The sequence below is a fragment of the Anas acuta genome, chromosome 5, assembly GCF_963932015.1.
Source record: "Anas acuta chromosome 5, bAnaAcu1.1, whole genome shotgun sequence".
Classification (NCBI taxonomy): domain Eukaryota; kingdom Metazoa; phylum Chordata; class Aves; order Anseriformes; family Anatidae; genus Anas; species Anas acuta.
Window position 1 is genome coordinate 11831560 of NC_088983.1, and position 18250 is coordinate 11849809.

Genomic DNA, 18250 nt, shown 5'->3' on the forward strand with positions numbered 1-18250 from the left:
TGCTGATATCCTGCCACCTCCCAGCTGAGCTTTGGCCTGGATCCTGCCTCAGCTGCTCTGAGGAAAGAGCAGGGTCTTACAAGGCACTGGAGGTGCAGCAGAAGGCTCTCCACCTGGCTCAATGCTGCATTTCCCCCCCTTTCCCCCAAAATGAAAGCTCCTGAAATACTTCCACATCATTGGTATTCATTTTTGGTAGCCTAACATCTGTGGATGCCTAATTTTACTAATCCTGCCTGTGACTAGCTCAGGCAGGCTGGCTGATGCATTTGGAGAAAGATGGAGATAACATATGCAAGATCAGGAAAAAAGCCAAACCCCCAACAGACCAATGAAGTCAAATGAACAGGTTTCTGGGCTTTGGACATGTCATGTCTGCCATCTAGTTACCAGTCAAGGCTTGTTTTGTGTAGAAAATGAAGAGTAAATAATTCAGTACCGCATAAAAGGGAAATAAGCTTACTGGGACTTTTGACAAATGAGAGAAAGATGTCCAGTGGTATTTTAATTGAGGTGCTTGGAAAACAATATGATTAATAAAAATACGTGAATTCATGAATTTATTTTATTTGGCTGTAAAAATATTTGTATATGCTAAACTAATGGGCAGGAATACAAGTAATGAAGTGTTACTGCAATAATGGAGTCGAAAGCTCTGGGTCCTACTCTCAAATACAATGAGGTTGTTAGCATGAGGTCCTCTTGGCATGAGAATGATCTGGTAAAAGTTTGACCAGTGAAGTGGAAGCCAGGGCATCATAAGTGCTGTTTTGTTCTTTGATTGATTGGGTAAGGCACAAATTGGCACAAATAACCACTTTCAATCTCAGTTTACCCATCTGTAAGTGGAGACATATATCACAGTGATGACTTAATTATTGCAATTTATTTAAAGCTTCTCAGGTGTTAGGTATTTCAGAAAAATGCGAAATTTATTGTTCCTAATCTAAATTAATATAAGAGAACTTCAGTGTTCATAATCTAGTATTTCATCTGCAACATTTACTGTGAATAATATTTTGCCTTTATATGCATACACATGTTCTAGCTGAAAAAATAACAGTCTCTTTACTTTCTGATAAAGCTTTTTTGTAGTGTGGTTCAGCATTTAAAATAAGGCTGCAGCTCTGCTGAGCATTGATTTAGTTTAAATCTCCAATTTAGTTAATTGTCCTGAACCATGTAAGATGCTGATTTGCAGATAGTTATAAAACAGCTGAAATACTGCTTAAAGATATAACACTGTTTATTCACAATGTAAAAGACCCCATAGAATGACAAACCGGAATTGTTCATTACAATGAATGCTATTTTATTTTTTTTTGCACACGAACAGCTCATCTTTCATTTCAGCTTTTAGTTCATAAAAAATGATGCCCACAGCTATAGAAGTACCAACATTTGCAATGTATAAAAGCAAGAACGAGTTAAGGGTCTTCTGCTGAACATGCTACTTGTTTTGAAGTACTGTGGTGTGGCTCTCTCAATAGAACAAGATACTGGGTTCTTGTAAAAATATATAGGATATCAAAGGGCTGGATGATGATACTTTGAGTCTCTCTGGGCTCAGAAGGTAGAAGCATTCATTGACAAGGATATGGCTCTGTTGGTGTCAGTTGCTCGGTGATCAGTTTTCAGTTCCTGGTGTTAGACCAGCTCTCCCTGACTCGGTCAGATGTTGTTCCAGTGGAAACCCTGCAGCCTTGCTGGCTGTCCCGCTGCTGCCGCACTGTGATGCTGCTGCGAGGGACACTGCAAGGGGGCAGAAGCTCGGTGGGAAGTGGGGAGGGTATGGCAGAGCAGTGTGTGTGCTGCACACTGAGGGTTACAGTGGGGAATGTGACATGCCTAAGAAGGAGTAGAGTTAGTACTGGACTGAGAAAATTGTGTTTTAATCAAAGATTAAATAACGTATATCAGTAGTGTGTTAACATGCTGAAGGAAAACCAATCTCAATACCCTACACTAAATACAGGCAATTACGATCTGATGCTAGAAGCAGCCAATGCCCCTTTGCTGAGGGCAGCTGTGTTTGTCAGTGAGATAGGACAAGTGTCAAAAAGAGACAGTATCTCTAGGATATCCACAGCAACCTGTGTGTCAGCAACCTGTCGAGGCAAACTGGCTCAAAGCAGCCCTGTACCTTGGCCTGGGACTGACCGACATGAGTTGGCATTGCAGTAAAATTCAAGGACCTGATATTCATTGCGGCTTCCCGTGGGACTGCCCCATCTTCTCAGGTTGTCTCTGAACCCATTGCCAGTTTTTTGGCATGAGCAAAGCTGCCATGTGTTGTGTGACAGGACACAGGCTGGGGCCAAACTCTCTGCAAGCACAGGTGGTTGGGGCTGCCCTCCTCTTGGATGGACGGGGCCGGCAGGAGGTGACACCTTCTTCCCTTTCACTACTTGGATAGATCCTTTAGGCCTAATTCTCCCCTCACTAATTTTAGTCTTATGTAATTCAATTTGGTGAAGTTGCTGCCTGATTTATATCAGTGTGAGTGAATGGGGTATGAACCCTTAAGGCTTTTACAGAAGTATGATGTTACACTATTTCTGGACATCATCATGTGTTGGTTGTGCAACAGATAAGAATAATGCTTGGTAAGTCATTAGTACTTCAGTTCAATTTGTGCTAAAATCATCAGCTACATCCCATTTAGTTTCTAAAGCCTCCTCATTATTGCTGCAAACATCAGACCCATGACCTGCTTTCCACTCTGTGAGGGAAGGATAAGTGAATTTAATGTGATCTTGTGTTACAAGAAGTCTGCTGCTGCTCTCCTGAAATCAGGTGGTGTCTTATTATTGACTTCAGTGAAGGTAGGATCAAGTCCAAGTTTCAAGCACTTAATTTTCCAGCAGAGAAGAGTAAGGGAAACAAGACTTAAACTGCTGCACTTTGGCAAATAATGAATGGGACCTCATTATCTCTGTTAGGACGTGACTTTACAGATGATTACATGTTGAAAGTATGCCACTGATAGACTGGCTCTATCCTGAACTGTGAAACTTGCTCAGGGATTCAGAGACTTTCAAGACACTTCATTCATTCTCATATCATGAATGATTTTGTCAGTGAATGGGACAACTGACCTTGGTGACCTGGCACCAGCATTTCCTGCTAGGTACAAGCACATGGTGACGTTATGGCTACTGAGCAGTACTTGTGCATTCTTTTCATATGAAAAATCATCCACAGTAACATTTAGCAGAATATCTTCTAAGATATTATTGTGACCCTGTTCATTTACAAATAATTTGTTGTCTCTTATGAAAACAATATGTAGATAAAGAATCAAAGGAATTGCTCTACAATTTCTATGTAGAAAAACTTGGTCTAACTTTCTGAATATATATTTGTTAAACTGTTATAGTGCAAGAAATTACAAAATGCCCTTGATTGACTTTATCCTTATTGCTTATCAGAGATGAAATACAAATGGCACAAGAATAGAAATGATTTGACCATGATAGTTCTTTTTATTCTGCCAACATATTCTCAGAACTCTACTTTTCAGAAGTATTATGGGGCTAAAATCAGTTGTCCATGTGTGCTTCTTAAGAGTATCTATGACGAGTGCTACATAGAAAGCTTGTTATGAGTACGTAAGAGACAGTGATTTATGGATTTATTCTTACAAAACTTTTCTGACTCAGATAAATACTGTTATTGCTGTTTTGCAGATGGGTAAATTGATGGACTGAAGGCTTAAGTAGCACGCACAAGATCACCCAGCAAGTCTAGAGAAAATAGGCTGGAACCAGAACTTTGCATTTCTATTTTCATGTTCTGTAAGTGTTAGATCATCTCTCTCCCATGATTAGCTGCTATTCTGGCATGAACTCAGGACCATTATGATAGAGCTATTTTTCATACAATGGGATGAGACTGCCATGGCTTTAATTACAAGCATGTGTTCACTCTTTTATGGCATTGTGATTGTTATGTAAGGTGATGTGTAAAATTAATGAATTTTAAATTAAGAGTTTACATTATAAACACTTAGGTTAGAGAATATATTCTTCCCAGAGTCTATACAGCTCTTACTAAGTTGGAGTCCTAGTTAATGACTGGACCTCAGAACTGGTACACCAGTGCAATACTAAAAGTAATTATCAATTTGTATTTATTCAAGGTTGAAGTTGTTTTAAATTAATGAAGAGGAAACTCCACCTTCAGGAACTTGCAGAAAAGACTCACGTGCTTACTTCTAGGTGAACATGATCTACATATACTTTAGAGCTGATGGGACACATGCTCTTAAACTCGTATGTCTAAACACATGCCCCACAACATATGCTGTTAAATTTTGGAAATTTAACATAACTATTTTGGAGGAGGATGTGATGATTCCAGAAATGAATAAATGATGGTATATTTATAGCAGCTTTTCAAAGAAAAGAAAGGTAGCCAATCCTTATGACTAATAACCATTATTTAAAGTACAATCAGAGACGCTCCTTGTAAAATTTCAGCCAGGGTCTTGGCATGACATAGTGCCCAAGAAAAGGATATCTATATTGGGAATCAGCTGCTCTTACACAATCTTTGTGATGATTTGGAACCACTTAAAAACAAGGAGTTGATGATATAATACATTCTTTGGATTTGGAGATGTTCCTCTTATTCCTGCTTTGAATTATGAGAATATATTGGTGGTTCAGTTAAATGTCTCTTGGTTAAAATTATACCTCTTTATTATCTTATGACTGAAGCCTGATCTGTCTCCTTCTGTAAAAAAGAATACAGGTGTGGAGACCTTTGAGATACTTCAAGTGTTACAACATTTCTGTAGTCCAGTGGATTTCAAACTGGTCTGTAGACCACAAAAGACCTGGGGAATGTCTGCTGGAGGTCTGTGGAGGAACTGGCTGGGCAGATAGTATCAACTTTTTTTCTTTTCTTTTCTTCTCCAACAGCTTAACGGTGTTACAAGTAGCTAAAAATGCATTAAATATTTTCCAGCTAGCGCTTTTAAATGTTAACAGTTGTACTTGCCTCAGGGCTGTTATTCAGCCACCAAAACCAAGAGGTGGACTGTGTAATCAGAAAGCAGAGCTGAGTCTCAATGACAAAATTTATTAAGATGCTGTCTGTCTCTAGTCAGAAGCTCTTTAGGACTTCCTAGCCTATGTTATGCTTTAAAACCTATTGGTAAATGCAAACATCAGACTTTACTAAGTGACAGGGGAATATTTATAGCAATGTGAGAATGCAGGTAGAGCTTTAATGAATTTAATGAATTGTAATGATTTTTTTTCTATAATAGTTATTCAGAAGACTTACTGCTTGTAACTGGCCCTACTAATAGCTAATGATTATCATACTGGGGAAGACAAGTAAAATTATTTCTTTAGACTCAAATAATCAAGTAACAAAGTAAAGATATGTTCTCTTATGTTCACTTAATAGAACACCCAATGTATTTTTTTCCAATCTGAAAAGCTTATAAAGGATGGATGATAACAAGTGTATACAGTGATACTATAATAGTAGCCATTACTCTCCTTCTACGATGCAAATACATACTCAGCATGCTTTTTGTTTTGTTTTGTTTTGTTTTGTTTTTGATTAATAATTGTAAGCACACTGTGAATCCAAAGGTTGGGATGCATTCTGCTCCTTTGAAACCCCATTCAGTGTGGTGCCTTAGTGACCCAGAAATAACCCAAAGCAAAATTTAGACATCCATACTTGTGCCATTTCTAGAGTTGGTGTTCAGAAAGAGCTTAGCTGTTGAAGCCGATATTTTCACACTGAATCTAGAAGGCAGAAAACTGTTTCACTCATCCTTTATTTCTTAGGCTTAGAGCTGACCACAGCAGGGAGAGTCATGGGTTATCAAAATAGTTTTTGCAATAGAGTGTGTTTATAAATCATAGATTTCGCAATGGTACTTATACAGAGTTTATGATGACAATTTTTTGTCTGTTACAACTGGGAGTACTAAAAGGATTTGTCACTAAACTTCTGGAGGTGAGAATAATCTTTGCTATTTTTAAACTTATGGAATACAAAATTACAAAGGAAAATAAAATGCAATAAAACCCAGGCAAAGAAACAGACACAACTCAGGGAGTCCATTCTAGGTGACTGGTCTAAAAGAAGAAATTGATTTCAACAGGCATAGGAGATAATCATGAATCGCCAAAACAATTAGCTAAAGTCATTACTTGGGAATCATTAGAAAACTGTATCCATTTGCTCAATCTAACAATTTAAATTTCTGAGGGTGGGAAGGATTTACTGCTATGAATATACTGTTGAATGTATCTTTAAAATTAAGTTTTTAATTAGAACTGGCAGTTCTGAACCTGCTGTTGGCAGGAGCCAAACTACTGAAAAAGAGCCCGGTGCAATAGACTGTAAAGTGTCTCTGCTTGCTGCTTTAGCATTTAACAATGATAATAAAAAAAAAAAAGACAATCAACCTTTAAAACTGAAAGTTGTATTTCAATAGCAACATCAGAAGATTTTTTTCTTTGTGGTTAAAGCAGTTTGGAAATTTCAATTGTCATCTCTTACAATAGGTGCCAAATACTGCTGGTTTCCTGAAGTAAAAAGCTTGTTTTACAGGAACACACATGAAAAAAAAAAAAAAAAAAAAAAAAAAAAAAAAAAAAAAAAGCACCTGTTGCAATAGATTCAGCAATCCAAGTACACTATAATACACAGTTTGATCGCTGGTGTGAGTAATCCTTTGTTGGTTGTGGCCTGATTCAAGCAATCAACACACTAAATTACAGTTTGCTTAAATTATATTGTCTTTCTTGGGACTTAAGTGTGTGCTTAAAGTTGAATATCTGCATTTTAAGTAGGGATTATGCATGACACCTACTTGGCAGGAATTGCCCTTTTATTTTCAAATATGCCTCAGTGCATATTCCTGAGAATGAGTAGTGCTAGTGTGTTCAAAAATCCCTTCTTAGGCTAAATGAAGTAGGTGAATTTGTTGTTTTTGTGAACATTATGGTTGGGGGGGTATGAATGAGGGAGGGACGGGGGAACGGACACACAGCTGATGCTAGGGGCCAGAGGGTTACGTGAATAAAAGAACAAAGTGTCCCATGCCACCTGTCTGCTCATTCTTCCAAGAAGCATGAATCTCTCTCCACTTCCCTTCCGCCTGTGGTTTAGGGACCTCAGTGGCTTCTGCATTCCTCCCCTTTATTCATGTTGCTTTAACTGCTTTGTCATTTAGCAGAATCCATTTTTTCTATAGCCCAAGTCCAGTAACCCTTGTCACTGACCTCACCAGCCATGTGCTCAGTATGAGCATGACTCACGGTAGCAATGAGAAATCCTTGCTCTCTCTAATTTGGCCTTCTCAGGAAAGGGGGGAGGAGAGGGGTTGGGGGAGATTCTGATATTTCCAAACTGGCTTGCTGGAAGTGGTGTGTAAGTTACGATAATTTGGTGTAACACATAAATCTTTAGGCCGACTTGCAATTCCCAGCACACCTCTTGTAAGTCTAATTGAGGCATTGCATTTCTGTCAGTCACATACTCTGGTGGAAATGCAAGAATGTGAGAAACAATAGGAGCAGGCTAGTACTGAGTCAAAACAGATAAAGCAAAATTACTTGTTGGACTGAAAGATGGGTGCAGACAGTTGAGAAGCAAGTTGGTCGGAAACACTTTGCTGCCACTGGTGGCTATGTGGCTATGGGAATGGTCTCTCACTCCTCCCATTATGTGGGAAAAGCGGGCAGACGGGCAAACCAGGCAAGGATACCATTAATGTTTTCTTCTTGGGTAAAATAAGCCCACAAGTAAGTTAGGAGTGGTGTGAAGGGATGGTGAAAGAGGAGGGGCTGGTCTGGCTGGGGGCTGCCCGTGGGCTGCGGCTGCAGGCAGTGCTCAATCGGATCAAGATGGCTGCTCAGGGGGAGCACGTGGTGGGCCTCCTTCTCCTCTGGAGGCTTTTGTTTGTTCTCCCTTTCTTGGTGATTTTCTCTAATCTGAAGAACAAGATGTCCTTAATGAAAACAGATGTTTTGCTCCCTTGCATATGGAAAAAAAAATACCAACAAAACCCACCCTAAAATAGAATAAACCCAAAGAATTCTGAGATGAGGGTTAGGTTTCCACAAAGAAAGGAGAACAAACCCCTTTGTTAATGTCCTGACCTGGCCGCTCATTTCCCACGGACATGCCGTGGAAGCTATTGATGAAGAGGTCTGGGCAAGACCTGGGCCTAAGAGAAGGAGAGCTGTGTGCCTCTGTAAAGCATAAACACCACACTGAGCTGGCTTGCAGCTCTCCCCATCCATGGTCTCCCACTGTGAGATCCTGGTCAATGGCAGTTTTTGTCATTGGCTTCAGAGTAACTAGGAATTGGTCCCAGCATTTAATTTAAAGCACAGCACACAAAAACCCAAAAATCATAACATCCCTGCTACATTTATAGCGCTGCATAAGCCACTGATTAACAAATGGATGAGATACTGAACTTTGCTTTACCATCTGTCTTTAATTACATAAAATAACTTGAAGCAATTAACAAGAAAGAAACACTGTGACACAAATAAATAAATCCTATTGATAGAAACAGACGAGGAAATACTTAGGGTATCTGAATATATGTATTTTGTAAGAATATATGAAAGTGACTAAAGCTACATAATCTGCACCTAATGATATTACAAGTATTATTTAGCAGATTTACACTGCCATCACCAAGTATTTTTGAAAAATAATGGTTACCTGTGGAGATGCAAGAAACGAAAGGAAAGCTGTGTGTGACTAGAAAAAAAAAGAAGTGTGGTCCCTCTAACTGCCATGATGTCAAAGTTTTGTCTTTCAAAGATAAGAGAAACTAATATTAACATAAAAATATACAAAGCATGTGGTTTCATAACAGTGTTCCTAAACCCAGTCACATTAATCCACATGCTTATAAGCATTTAGGCACCAGAGGGGATTAGGCTCTTTAACACTTTTCAGGATTTAGGTTCCAAGTCTGTTAGCATTCAAATACACTTGTTTGTTTTTCTGTTTAGGCACTTAGAAAAACAAGCGCTGTATAATAGCTATTGAATGACTGCTGAGCAGATTAAGAACTGACTGATAGATGTCAAGAAGTTACTGTCAGCTCCAAATGAAAGCTTCAAAGTGGGCCTGAAGAAATGGATGTTATGTCTGGCAGCCTGCAAAATTTTCCTTAATGGTGGAGACACAGATTCATCCCTAGTAAAACAACGCTAGTAAATTAGGGAGGAAATTAAAATTGGTGGAAAAGTAAATAAATTATGAGAATTGAGAAGCCCAAATTTGATGAGCTGGACCAGTGCATGCAAGGTGAACTTTAAGTTATGGTGCCTTTATTAATGCACTAGAAGCTGTATCCCAAGGGTAGTGGTTGAAAAGGTTTTGATATCATTGTGAGTTAGCAACTGGACACAGGATTCAGTCTGTTGGTGCTAAAGAGGATTAATGTCGACTTTAAAGGAGTTATCAGGGATGTACAAGTCAAATGTGATACTAACTATACAGCAGGAGTGTTTTACAGAGCTGTGGGTGCTAGAAATCTTGAAAAGGGTCAGAAAAAATACACACATAAGCTCTACTTGTAGACTGGAGAATATGCTTTGTTTCCTTTATCAAAATGAGATGGCTGGATTACAGTGTATAATTGCCTTCAGAACAAGAAAAATAGTGTCTTGACTCAGATGAATATATTACAAGAGTCAGTGGGTGGAAATGTAAGTCAAGCAAAATTAAGAAAGCAATGAGGCTTGGAATTGTAGCACTAAGTGTGATGAACTGCTGAAAGAAACTACCCAAGAAAGTGATAGTGTATATATCAAAACTGGATGCCTTTCTGGAAAATACATGTTAGGCAAACAGAAATTACTGGGCTTAGTGTATGGGGAATGATGCAATGCTATAGCCTGTGACAGAGAAGAGGTTAGGCATGATGAGTTAATGGTCCTCTCTGGCCTCAAAAGCCATAAATCAAGGAAAATTTCTTAAAATTTCTTTAGGCCAAAATCTTCTTATTTGATACAGTTAAGTCATACTCAAATCCCAAGGAAACACTGAGGCAAATAGTATCAGAACAGCAAGCAGTATGGATTCTAGAAGAATAAAGCTTATTAAACATACCTTTCATGCTAATATGCAACATTGTGCATTCTGTATATTATAGATTTGAAGACCAAGGCTGCAGGCTGCAGTCAGCAGGCTGCAGTCAGTGTGCTCTCAGCACAGGCACTCAGCAAACCAAGCAGTATACGTGGCAAGTGAATTGAGATAAACAGACTGGGTGCTAATGTAGGATAGTGGATACAGGGACCACTGAATATGCAATTTGCTACTGTTTCAGGTACTCATGTTGAGAAAAAGAACTTTAATTGTTTTGGCGGGGAACTCTGCTGTGTAGACTGAAATGGGAGAAAGAATGTAAACAAAGGGTAATGATCACTTGCTGTGTTATCGTAGCTTGTAGAAATGTCTTGTGGGTCATGGCAGGGACTTTTGACAGACATCTATTTAATATCCCCATTGGTAATCTCAAAGTAGAGGTAAACAGCACAATAGTGAAATGTGCTGATGATACTAAACCAGGAAGGAATGTAAACAGGAGACAGCAGATAAATGATATCAAAGGGCCGCCAGATATTAGAAAGCTGGGTACAAAAACAGCCAAACAACTAATGAGAATAAAAAGAAGAATAAAAAGAAGAGAAAGGGAAGGGAAGGGAAGGGAAGGGAAGGGAAGGGAAGGGAAGGGAAGGGAAGGGAAGGGAAGGGAAGGGAAGGGAAGGGAAGGGAAGGGAAGGGAAGGGAAGGGAAGGGAAGGGAAGGGAAGGGAAGGGAAGGGAAGGGAAGGGAAGGGAAGGGAAGGGAAAAGAGAAAAAAAAAGTTATACTGGGATGTACATGTACTGGTCATCACTATTGCTGATAGAATTTCAAGGTACAGTGGACAGCAGATCATACGGTGATGATAAATGTATTTGTAGTGTGGTAAAAGCTATACACATTCAGACATATGTCATGAAGCAGGGAGGTAACAGTTCACTTGTAAAGTTTTGTGTTATTACATTCAAGTCTGTGTTCAATATTGCCAGCCACTGACTGACTGGAAGGAGTTGGAAGAAATCCCACAGCAATTCAAATGGTGGAAAAATCACTTTGGGGGAAAGACTGAGGCTGAAACCCAGCATCTCATTAAGTATATACTTAACTTAAAGTACACGAGCTGTACTTCTGGCTTACAACTCCCTTTATAGCCCTGCTAGGTGACTTTAACAAAGGAGCTACATATCAGCCTAAACAGTGCACATGCTTAAGCACTTCCATAGACTGGAGCAGAAGAGTTTGGTCAGACCTGTAGGAAAGATGACAAAAGTCTACAAGCCCCTGAGCACTGAAAGGTGCATTTTGGTTGCATGGAAATCAGCAGACAAGCGTGTATTCCCATAAGTCTGGGCTGTATTCTTACACATGGAACAAAGGTCTGAAAAGGAGGCTTAAACCAGCCACCATTATTTAGCTGGAATGGAGGAAAGCAGCAAAATCAAGCCTTTTGGGTGTATATTTTTTAAAGGTGAAAATTGGAAGGCTGTCAGGTAGTCTTTCAGGGGGAATTCATATTGCTGGGAGTTTTAGTATAGATTTGAATAAAGCACTGGAGAATGCCTATAAAGAATAGCTTTATGTCTTTACATTGGAAGGCTGGGAGTTGTTCTTAATTCCAAGAATTTCTGATCATATGGAGTTGCCGCAAATGCTCCACAATTCAAGGTGGGAAGAACGGCTGCTTTATGAGCTCTGAAATCATCTCTGCAACTGTTTATAAAAGAATTCCTGTGAGACTGAAATCCTGATGCTGATTTTCAAACCAAGGAAAATTAATCTTTAAAGAATAGGGCTGTGAAATGCTGAACTCCAATTGCAGATATGCTGGGAATATTTCTTCTGTGTAACCATTTATCGTGCTTGTAACAGAGAATTATCTGAAGTAGACAGCAGTCTGTTCTCAGAGAATGGCATTTTGGGGGAGTTAGTACTTGACTGTTATTGAAAGTCAAAAGAAGGTGAATACCCAGCTACTTAGACTCTTAATCGTTGTGACAGACTGAGTTTTTCTTTTTCTTTTTTTTTTTTAATTTTCCTCAGAATTGGCAGAAAATAACTCTATTCTTTAAAAAAATATAACACTTCACTGTCTCACTCAAATAATGATTTTAAAATTACTATGCGATTAATAATATCTGATGGTTTTGTAATTAGTCTTAACAATTCACTTTATATAAAAGAACATCTAATATTTAACTTAATCTCACAGAAATTTAATAGCGAAAAGAAGAGTGTTGACTTTGGCAGGGATTTAGTCTTGGAAAGTTAACAGACACTCTTCTGGGCTTGACTAGTCAATATCCACAAGAATTTAATAAAACCCCTGCATAGGTTAGGAAAAAAAAGCAAGCTGGAAAGAGCAAGTGAATGATGCTTAGGACAGAACTTCCCTTTACGAATGTTGATCACCCACATGCTTGAAAGTCATGTTTGTCCTCACAGGATGGAAGTCAGGATATGGGGTTAAATTATTCACAAGTGAGCACCAGCTCCTTCTCCTTTTGTTTCTTTCTCATTACCCTTTATCACCCAATTCTATATTATACTGTTTTATTCATCCCTTCTTGATTTTTCTCTCTGGATACGATGTCTCTATAAGCTAGTTCAAATAACTAACTTGCAACCTATTGCTCTTCTCACAGTTGTTTAGCTCTAACATTCAGCACTCAGTCCCTTTAGGATGCAGAGTTGCTACAGCAGATGTTAAAATTTTTATGTGTAGTACAGTACAAAAGCTACCAAAAGAGGGCAACATATGAGCCAACAATGAGAAATGTATCCTGACAAGTTTACAGTTGTGTACTTGTGACACCCTTCCCCCTTTCTTTTTGATAGAGCAAGAAATTTTAGCAGAGCTGGTCGGGAAACAGAATTTCCATTCTGTGGGAAATTCCAACACTTGGGAAAAAAGTAGAGGTGCTGAAGTTTTCACAGAATGAAAACACAGAGAAAATATATTTGGCATAATGGAAGTGTTCCATAAATGTGTTCCTTCTCATACCAGGAAGCCCAAAAGTTATAATGTCATTAAAATACTCAATTTAATAGGAAAATAGTTAAATATATGCTGTAAAGATCAAAACAAAATGAAATGAAGCAAAGAACATAAATATGTCTTTATTTTATGGCAAGCAATACTATTAATAATATCAAATGTAAATATTATTTTAATTTGTCTCCATTAAAAATGTTGTCAAAATAAGTATGCTCACAAATAAGCATGCTGATTGAGAACAAGTTTTATTTTCTGAAATATTATGTTTCCTCTGAAAGTTGCTTAATTATATTTCCTCTCAGTGAAATGCCTGAGAGAATTTCAAAATACTCTTAATAATCCTACAAAGGACTAAGGTAAACTGGCCACATCCCAGGACCGTCCCTGAGGCATGGTTTGCAGCACTAGACCAAGAGCTATCCCCAGTGCCAGGCATGTGAGCTTGAGAGCAAGTATACCCTGGACTGCATAGAATGTGCAGGCATTGGCAAACAGTTTGTTATAAACAAAGTTTTTTTTTTTTTCTTTTTTCTTTTTTTTTTTTTTTTCAAAGTATTCAATAGTACTCCAAGGAGTTAGACAGTCTTGAATACATGCCAAGCATGGCAATGGATACAGTAAGCAAATATAATCTACGTCGCTTAGGGTAAATATTTGGCTACAAATGTATTGAGAGCTCTTGAGTTCTTTGTACACTTCTATGATGAGAACCAGAGGAAAGGCAATGGAGATGTAAAGACTGGAGGGTGATTTTTTTCTTCTCTTATCAGCTGCCCAGATAGGCCAGCTGCCAGTCAAATTAAAAACCTCACTGGAGGAAATGAATGAAGGCCCGTAGGTGTAGAAATCTGCTGTTTATACAGCTGCACCAAGTTCTTGCTAATGATCAACCCGTATGGGCCAAGTCTTCATGCAGATATGCAAAATTCTGTGGCAGTGTCTGGGAGGCTGATTATGGAACTTAGGGCATCCTTTTTTTTTTTTTTTTTTTTTTTCCTCTCTTTGTCTCAGTTCTTTTTTTCAAGACTGACTTCTCCTTGCTTCTATTACATCTCAAAATGCTGGAAAGTTTCTGGGAAGGAGAGGGGTTAGATCTATGATCTATCTGCAGGGCAATGAAACATTTTGAAAGTTTGGGAGTACTCACCTGTTTCGAAGACAGGATGCTCTGCTTGCAGGAACAACAATTCTCTCATTTACCCGTGTCTTGCTTTTGCATCTGTATTTCTGTTGATTCCAAAAGAAGGAGAGCTTTAATCTTCCTAGCCAGAAACAAATAGAGACGTCTATCTGGAGGGTTTCTCTTGTCTGATCTATCATGTGAACTACTTTGCACCATTCACCTGATGAAGGGCTGCAGAACCATGGGGTATAAAATAAGATATTAGTAAAGGACAGGCAGCTGTGTACACTTGTGTGATGCTGTACCAAGTGTATTGACTCTAATCACGATGTTATCAGAGTTCCTACATTCTGGAAATACATGAAACTATATATGCTCATCTGCTTGGCACTCATTTCTTATATGGCTCATCTATTTTTTATTAGTGTCTTGATACTCCCTCCCAAACAATGATGCTTTTAGGAGACAAATAAGGAAGAGTTAAGAATATAATACATGCATTTTAATGGCACTATGAGGCGTGGTTTGTTATGCAGTTGTGTTTATTTGTAGGAAAAACAGTAGTTTGTATTCTAAAATTGCCTTGCCTCATAGGTGTGAGCCCACACAGTCAGCTTTGACTGTCATCTTGTACCACCATGTAACCCAGCAGCCCAGTGACAGGTGTTTGTTCACAAAGGGATTGGCCCATGCACACAGAGACACTTGATTCCCACAAGCAGTTCTCTGTGTGCCTTTGCTTCTCAACTTCTGCCAAATCCAAGCTGAAATTCCAGAAAGAAACAATAACGCTGACAGGAGTCACTTCAGACTAGGAAGCAATTGCTTTAGCTCCGTGAACATAGACTATCTATCTTGTTTTGAAATGATTTTTAAACATCCCTTGGCTTCTCTGAGCTAGCACACTTTTACCCTGCAAGTCAGGTTATGAAAAGGGATGTGTTACCCCCTTTGCAGATGTGGTACGTGAGCCCAGTTACATCACATCTGAAGACAGATGGATCTCTGAGGGGAACTGCAGCATCCAATCATGTGTTTTCTGTCCCTCGCTATTGATTCATGTGGTTAGTCTGTTTCTGATTTTTCTTCTCTGTGTAGTTTAAGGGCAAGTCTGTGGTTTGCCCCATGTGCCCAAGCAAGGGAGCAAGGGTGCAGAAGACAGCCTGAAAATAAATAAATCAGAAACAGATAGACTAATTGCAAGGATGAATGCCAAGGGAGGAGAAAACACAGTATTTCTGTGACAGGTATGCCTTTCCTGTTGGAGGGGAGACTGACATTTTGGTATGTGACATAACTCTCTATCACATTGGAGAAGAGAGCTGGAGCATTCTCTTCCTCACCTGGCTGAGCAAAACCCTCTCGTGAGGTTTGCCCACACGGCATATCCCAGCGTGGGGAGAAACAGCTTCCCTGAGGTCGGGGTGGGGAGGAGCAAGGCTGGGAAACAAGAGGCTGCGCTCGCCTCTCTGGTGCCTCCCCCAGCAGCTGGCAGGGCTAAACTGACACGAGGAAGGATGTAATCTACTCCTGGTTGTTTTATGCTCCAAGCACATTACTTCCTTCCATGGAATAAGGGGATAGTCATGGATGTCGTTGTGACTCACGGGCTCCTGGGGCAGTGCAGCACTGTGCCATGCCTATAATCAAATGACCCGGGGGGTGAATTAGGAAGGCTTTTGATGTCATTCTCTGAGCACTGCACTGCAGGAGGCGAAGACTTCTTAATGTAACGTCAGTCTCTCTCTTAAACATAACCACCATGAAACTAACTTTGACTTGCCAGCAGCTGATACAGGCTGTGGCCTCCCTGCACCACTCTGGCACTTAGCATAAGAAATGTCATTGTGTGGGTGGATTAGGCAGAACCTGTCAAAGCTGTGTGCAAGTTCTTTGGCTGTGTTTCCTTCCCTGGGCTAATAATGCTGAGGAGATGGGGAGTAGGTTGACACATTTTCTGGCATGTGTCACGTAACCCAGTGAAGTGGAGGACATATCAGCCACAAGACTTTTCTGCTTTAGTAAGCTGCAGGCAGAAGTGACATGCTGCAGTGGCTAACAGTCTTAATCCTATGTGTATTCACTCTGCTGGCACTTGCAGCATGGTCTCAGCTTCCCCAGGGCAGAGCGACGGAGCCAGAGGTATGTCTGGAGGAAAGGGTAAGGGAACACATCCAGGCAGATATTGTTTAACCTCAGGGAAGCAGCAGTAGACAGCAGCATTTGCATAACACGTTACCTACAGACAGACCCCAAACAGCTTTACAAGTTGACTGTCATGATCTCCACAAGAACCACTGAATTTGGCACTGATATACAGGGTGAAGTATTCACTAGCTGTTTTGCAGAGTACAAATGCTCCATAACAGTTTGGCAGAGGATACACCAGATCCCTGTATCTGATAAGAAGAGACTTTTAGGACAGAAGATTCTAAAACAAGACAACCAGAGACTGATGAAATTTAGGACAGTCACTGGTGCTAGGTGCCTAAATTGGTGTGAGAGTAGTTGATAGGAATAGTGGGAGAGAGACAATTTCCCAAAGAGCAGCAGTAGCAAGATAAATCATCCTCAGGGGAGCAGGGAAGAGTGGTGGATTCACTCTCACAGAGAAGCCTGGTTTTGCACAGCTCTCTGCTTGAAGTCTGTGCTGAGGAGATGCAGCTTGAGGCAATATACCGGGTGGGTTCCTCAAAAATCACCATCAGAATAGCAGAAGATGCTACAAGCATGTCTACCCAGTATGACTGAGATGCTGCCTCCTGTCACTGCTGCTATGTTGCAGGCTCTCAGGAAAAGACGGGGCAGCTGGGTGTCAGCTGTGTGCCACACAACACAGCGGTCATAGGTGTGATGTGAGCAATACATAGCAGGAATATTGCAGGAGCAATACCCAATTCATTGGAAAGACATGCTGTACTGTGTTTTTTCCTGTAACTCATAGTTAAAAAAAAAAAAAAAAAAAAAAAGAAAGAAAAAGAAAAAAGGGACCAACAACCTCTGCAAGTAACTAAGGGTGAATGACAATTGCTACTCTGTTGTAGTATCTCAGGTCAGGAATTGTTGTCCCCAGGTTCCCTGTAAAACTGAAAAGAAGAGCAGTAAACACATATATTAAGTGGTAATAATACAGCTTGATGGGCATGGAGGCAGCCCATTTGGAAGGGAACTGCACAATTGCCCCACAGGGTAGGGATGCCTCCTCCCTTCACTTGCTGTTGAGCCACAACATGGGATTACAGTATGGGGGCGACAGACCCTGCCTGGTAGTTGCATCTCCTGCAAGCACACACCATCCCACCCACACAGATGCTGCTCCTGTGTCAGATGCAGCTGATTAGCAAGCCAGTCAGATGGTGCCTAGCATGTGGGGTCAAGGAGCTGGACAGGAGCTTGAGGGGTGCACTGGGATGCTCTGAGGTTCCAGTCCTGCAATAGGGGTGCAAGAGACAGAAGATAATGCTGAGGTGAGGGAGATGACTCTGGCACTTAATTTATGCCTGCCTGCACTGCTTGACATTCATGTGAAGTTTGAGACAACCTGTATCAACATGATGCCTGACACATAATTTGTATTGTCCCATGTTCAGCACGACCCTGCTCAGATTGCCAGATAACGTCACATCTCCAGTTGCGTAACACCATCATGTTCTCTAGATCCTGGGTCTGCAATCATTATTGAGCTGGCTGTTTGTGCACTGGAGTGGGGGTGGGGGGTGGGGGTTTCAAATATTTTTAATCACTAGAAATGGTAGCTATGTGTCCTTTGTTGAGAGTAAAGCAACCTGATTCCTCATACGTCTACATATTGAAAGGAGGAGCCCATTGGAGAGAAAAAGTATGTGCCAGCAGGGATAAAGGAAGAGCTTTCATCTGTGTATGAGTACATGACGTGCAGGGTACACAACAGCATTTAGGTAGATACCAATGTTTTGTAATTCAAGGATCACGTAACTTAAAAAAAAAAGAAAAAAAAAAAAAAGAAAAGAATGCACTGCTGCCACGATGTTTTTCATTTACAGACAAACAAAAACTAGGCTA

The 18250-nt window shown here is 40.1% G+C and overlaps 1 long non-coding RNA gene across 2 annotated transcripts in view; it reads right to left on the reverse strand.

Annotated features, from left to right (window-relative positions):
- LOC137856887 (uncharacterized) overlaps window positions 1–18250 on the reverse strand; it is a 57801-nt gene that overhangs the window by 34071 nt on the left and 5480 nt on the right. For both annotated transcript variants that reach the window (XR_011096859.1, XR_011096858.1), the window contains exon 2: window positions 14234–14313. This is a non-coding gene — a long non-coding RNA (uncharacterized lncRNA). The remainder of the gene's footprint in view (window positions 1–14233; window positions 14314–18250) is intronic.